At 42.5% G+C, this 6,028-nt stretch overlaps 1 pseudogene; it reads right to left on the reverse strand.

Annotated features, from left to right (window-relative positions):
- Positions 1-601: 601 nt before the first annotated feature.
- LOC103707929 lies at positions 602-5,725 on the reverse strand (annotated as a pseudogene).
- Between the last annotated feature and the right edge of the window lie 303 nt (positions 5,726-6,028).

A 6,028-nucleotide genomic window follows, 5' to 3' on the forward strand; every position in this document is an offset into this window, starting at 1 on the left:
TTTTCTTTTTAAAAATAAGACTCCACTACATATTTTGGGGTAGTTATAAGTCAGTATCAAAATCTCTCTTTATTATATATATATATATATATATATATATATATATATATATATATATATATATATATATATATATATATATATATATATATATATATATATATATATATATATCTCGGATCTTCTCCAAATCTATTGAGATTTAGGTTAAATAGTGGAGTTTCGTATTGAAGATCCAGGCCACTGAATGCAATTTAGTGTCTCTAAATTACTTACATATAAAAAATAATATGATTTGAAGATTATTAGTCCATACATTAAATGGTCGTATTATATATATATATATATATAGTTTCGTGTATTAAAATTATACAAGTTTTTAACCACTTGATGAATAAATTAGGGGTCTCTAAATTTTTTTTTTTTTGGGTACATAAATGGTTTAGAAATAGTATATCATATTCAATGAATTAAATTATTGATGTAGAATTCCATGATCCAATCTAAACTATAAATATAATATATATATACACACACATATACATACTGTATGTATATACGTATGTATATATGAGAGACGACGAACCATAGTACCTGCTAGCTGTATCATGTACTGCATCAATTATATTGAGTTGGGCAGGAACCGATTACATGGGGGCTGAATTAGGATGTTTAGGATGGATTGGTTTACAGCCATGAAAACAGAAATTTTTTCTCCTAAAAAAGGACACCTAGAGGGCGTCAACAATTTGTACATTTGAGACAAACTAATCAATGGGATTGATATGGAATCAAAAGAAATAAATACAGACATCTTCAAACCTAGAAAGAAAACTAATTCATCATCAATAGAAGCCCAGCTACAACTGAAAACATGAAAACGAGAAGGAGCACAAGAGATGAAGAGAGGAATAAAACAACTTGAGATAACTTACCGCTGGATGGCTTTGGGGAAGGGAAGACCGACAAATCATCTGCATCATGGGAGTAGAGAGCTGTGAGGATGATCTGCTCTTTCCTTGTCGCTATAAAGGGAGGACGAAATATGGAGGATGCGTGTGATGGGTTTCCAAGGGTAGCAGTGTATCTTCAGAATCTGAAGGGCGACGACGACAGGCAATTTCCTTGAGCCCAGGAACGTGTTCGAGTCCATAAACTAGCACACTGGGGAACAAATCGCTCTGGAACCATCTGCCAAATCTCATAGCAAGTCTCCGGAGATTAGGCATTGCTCCTTGTTCGAATGTCAGTGATTTCATGGATTTAGGCCCTCCAAGAACAAGAATTCTCAGACTTGGAAATCCTTCTGTGAGGACCGGCATGTGTTTAATCCCACATCGATTATTCGCTGAGTAGATCTTACGCTCTTGAAGATTTCTCCAAGACTTGGGGAGCATATAAGGTTGCACGCGAGGTCTGATGTTGCTCCACACATGAACATTCACGTACCTCAAGTGAACCAATTTACCTATCCACTCAAGTTGTGGCTGTAGCAACAAAATATCTTCCAGGTCCAAAATCCTCAAAAGCCTCAATCGAGGAGGAACCAATGGTTATTTGGAATATCCAAATACGGTTATTGATCGGACATGAGATAAATTTGTGCGTTCGAGATGGCTCCCTGTATGGGCAGATAGACGCCTAATCTTTTGTTCCGACGTCCATGATGCTGTGCCGCGCTCGCCGAGTAGAGAATCTACATTTTGCTCTCTTGACTTGGAAACCATGACTTCGAGCATCATATCATGGACTCGACAACTCTTCACCTTCCCACCGAAACTGACTTTCGATGGTTGAATCATACTCCTATTGATGAACTCATCAAAATATCGCTCCGCAACCTCCTCCGCACTAATGTCATGAATGCCTCTTGCAAACCCTTCGGCCACCCATAGTTCCACCACATGCCTCCGCTTGATCTCGTAGTCCTCTGGATCTTTACTTAGATACAAGAAGCAAGACCTGAGGTCGTAACGCAAGTCGTTGTAGCTGAGGTTCAGTATTTGCTTCACTCTCTCGAGCTGAGGATTGGTTTCCAGCTCGTATCGAAGGCCATCATGCACTCTCTTCCATTCCTCCCTCGTCTTGCTGGGCTTGCTTGCTAGCAGACCAGCTATAGTAACGATGGCTAGTGGTAGCCGCCCACATCTCTTGAGAATAGCATCAGACAATTCCTTGAGGTCTAGAGGACAACCTTCCTTGGAGTTCTTGAACACTCTGTTGCTGAACAAATCCCAGGACTGTTCATGTGAAAGAGGTTGGTGTTTGTAGACATGACCACCGTGGAAGGTAGAGCGACAAGTGTTTGCTACTGTTTCGATCCGAGTAGTTACCACGACCCTACTACCATTTCCGCTGTCAGCTAATGCTTGCCTGATGCTTTCCCATACATTCGTGTCCCATGTATCATCAAAAACGATCAGATACCTCTTGTCCTCAAGGTGGGCTTTGAGCTTTCCAATCAGCTCCTCAGGCTTGAGAGAGTCCATTTCCTGTAGAGGAATATTTTGGAGCTTATGAATCATGTCTCTCAGAAGATCCTTGATCTGGAATTTGGAGACGGTGATCCAAGCGCAGCATTGGAAAAGTTGGCCGCGCTTCAGACTCTCGTAGACCTTCCTAACGAGAGTGGTCTTGCCCAACCCACCCATGCCGACCACCGCAGTCACACTAAGATGAGGCTCATTCTTTCTGGTGAACCACTGAATTAGCTTTTTTTTGGGCTTGTCTATACCGACCAGCTCTGCTTCCTCGACAAAGAGAGCGGCCATTCGAGGCACACTGAGATATAGGAGGTAGGACCGACTCCTTGGGTGGTCTCGCTGATATTATAGGTCGACCTCATCTGGGTGGCACGCTGAATTCGAGATTCGATATCCTGGATCTGATGAGCTATCCGATGGCGTGCTTTCAAAGTGCGCAGGAAGGGCACCTGCAAAAGTTCGGGCGTAAACCCCACTCAGAAGTTTCAAACAGGATCCATAATTCCATATATATCCAACCTGCTCAAAAATAAAAATTTCAAAAAGATCCAAGTTTGGTTTTTTTTTTTTTTTTTTTTTTTTTTTTTTTTTTTTTTTTTTTTTTTTCGCTAAAGAAAAAGGGGTAGGGGGGAGGAAGGGACAAGCCCACCCCCACGTAGCAGCCCCCACTGGGCCCCCGCCCCGCCAGGAGAATGTTCGATGCGGGCAGAAATGGCCGTGTGTTGGGCACCCCGACCGGTTTTACTCATACCCTCCCCACCCGTGGGCCCGACTCAGCTACTCCTCTGAGCTCTGGCTCGAGTCCCACGTGTGAGTACGTCACACCCGGCACCATCCCGGCTACTAGCGGTTCAAGAGCGGTCCTACACCACAAGTCCAAGCAGTGGCCAAAGTAGTGAGCTCCGGTCCACAATTTAATCGTCGCCGCAGCGATTCGAACTTGGGACCTTGTGGTTAGAATTGCTGCCCAGTACCACTAGGCCACCACCTTGGTGGCAAGTTTGGTTTTTCTTGATGAAATTCAATTTGGGCTCGGATCCATAACACGTCAGTCTACCATGCATCTATCTACTTTAAATGTACCGAAGGTCTTTAATGCATAAAGAAGAAACTGGATGTCCTCCTTGTGGCAGCACCCCTGAAACAGCCAACCATTTGTTCACAAGGTGCCCATTTTCAAAAAGCATCCGTTTCCATCTTCCAAAAAGCATTCCGCACTTGGAAGTGCCTCTATTCTTCCATCTCTCTTGTAAATTCTCTTTTACTATTTTGTAAATATTTTCTGTTTGGAATGAAAACTAGGGGAATCTCCTGCAACCTCCATTTTTATCAAAAAAAACGGGGAGAAACTTCTGAAAATTTTGAGATGGACTCTATGGGTAAGTTCCAAGAGTTTGGGATCCTAAAGAAGTGTATACTGCACAGGCCACCCAGAGAGAGGAGACCCACATGGGAATTTCCAAAAGAACTGGATCTCTTGTGAGAAGAGTAGCTGAGGGTTTGAACTTACATAGGTAGGGCTCTCCCACAGAAAAGCCAGCTATGTTAGATTTTGAATGGAATAAGAAATTGAAGTTCAGTAATCAGGATCATTTAGAGTTATACCTGCAAGGCCGTGCGCAGCCGGCTGGCTGAGATGAAACATGAACTCATCGATGCAATCTTCCGCATCGTAGGCCAATTCCTGCACTTGTTTCGCCCAGGTCCTTGCACGCGGGTCAGCCTCCTGCCTCTCCTCAGCATGCCTTTGGTAAGCTTTCATCATATTCAGCTGAGCTTTGATGTACCGCATGTCTTTCCGAACTCCTAGCAGCAGTCCCAGCTTGCTGATGGCGGCGGTAGACAGCTTCTCCACAACGGTGCCCACCACCTCCTCTGCCATTTCTCTATCTCTTTCTCTCTCTCTCTCTCTCTGATGCACGCACAAGGAGCTTGGAAGGAGGTTGTTACGGTGCTGCTTGTGGATTTTGCTTTACAAGGGAATGCAGATGCTTTGATTTGCCTCCAAGTTAAAGGTAAACAGAGAGGAAGGCCGAATATGCTCTTCCCTTAGCTTGGCTTGCTCTGCTTTAAGTTAAAGGTAAACAGAGAGGAAGGTTGAATCCATTCTTCCCTCAACTTGGCTTGCTTTGCTTTGCTTTAAGTTGAAGGTAAACACAGAGGAAGGCCGAATCTATTCTTCCCTCAGCTTGGCCAACCCTTCCAGAAAGCCAGAGAAATACCTTCTTTGAGCAAAAAGCCAAAGGACTACCTTATTCCCGGCAGTTCATATGAAATTAGGATCAAATCCATCAGACAAAACATTGGACGGCCAAGACATATCTGAAAGCGTGCAAGTTCTTTACTGAGGTGCAGAGGAAGCTAGGATGCTTATATGAAATGCATGATCCTCGGCAGCAATTCTCTTTTCTCTAGTTGTGCAGATTATTATTTATCCGAATCTCCAGTTAAGTCAATTTTATTTACAGCTCTATGATCCTCGCAAATATCAGCCTCAACAAATTTACCAGAATGGCTATGGATCTACAAGGCCGGGAAATTGAGGAGGCCAGTGTGCAGCAAACCTCTTCCTTAAGCCAGCTCGAAAGCAACTTGTAATCTACTAGTGCATGCGAGTAATCAGTTACAGGCTCCATCCAGTTTCCCCGAGCTTCGTGCTTCAGATAAAGTCAGTTTTACAGCAACGAGTCTACGACTTCTCAGTTCTCGGATGGCACTTGGCACTCCTGGATTTTTTTTTCTTTTTTTGTGTGTTTTGATGAAATAACACATGGATAGCTTTTATAGCACCAGACGCTCATGGATCTGATACATTATATATGGTGGTTCTCTTTGATGTTAATGCTCTTTTTTCCAGGCGTTTCTTTTCTGAATCATTCTTGTAACTATGTGGCGTGATTTGCATGGGTATCCTATCTCATTAGCTCAGTTAGAAGGAATGGACTTACAATGCCTTCCAGCTCTCTCCATGCTTCTTAATCCCCACTGTTCTAACTGATCATTCACTTCCAAGTGTCACTGGCATATTCTCAAGTTGAAGCTCCAAGGATGAGCTGGGAAATACCCAAGAGGTCGCACCACTCAGCCAATTGGAAGAGGTCCAGGTTCTAAACATGAATCCCAAATATTTGGTTCAACAGCATCCCTTTTTTATCTTCTCAAGCAAATTAAGCTCAGTTACTGCATTTGGCTTTGATACACAGAGATTGTTTCTTTAAGAGGAGGAACAAGAGTGGATTCACACACCTTTCTTACTATTAATTCTCAAAACATATATTTCTTTCTTCTCTGTGTATATGATAAGCAACAGAATACAACTCTTCTTATAGACCAAAGCAAACTCTTAGGTTTCATACAAGAATAAAAGCAAAACAGAATTCTAAATGGCAGCATTAAAGTCTGACCCTTGGTTACATAAACAGTCATAACCTTTTATGGGAAACTCCAAACGTCGTGACCTGTGCTTGCCCCTTCAACTTCTCATTTAAGGCTGTCTTAAAATATGTGACTATGCTTAAGTTTATCCTTTAACAAATTCCTCCCTT

This window comes from Phoenix dactylifera, chromosome 14 (assembly GCF_009389715.1).
Source record: "Phoenix dactylifera cultivar Barhee BC4 chromosome 14, palm_55x_up_171113_PBpolish2nd_filt_p, whole genome shotgun sequence".
In the NCBI taxonomy this organism is placed as follows: Eukaryota; Viridiplantae; Streptophyta; class Magnoliopsida; order Arecales; family Arecaceae; genus Phoenix; species Phoenix dactylifera.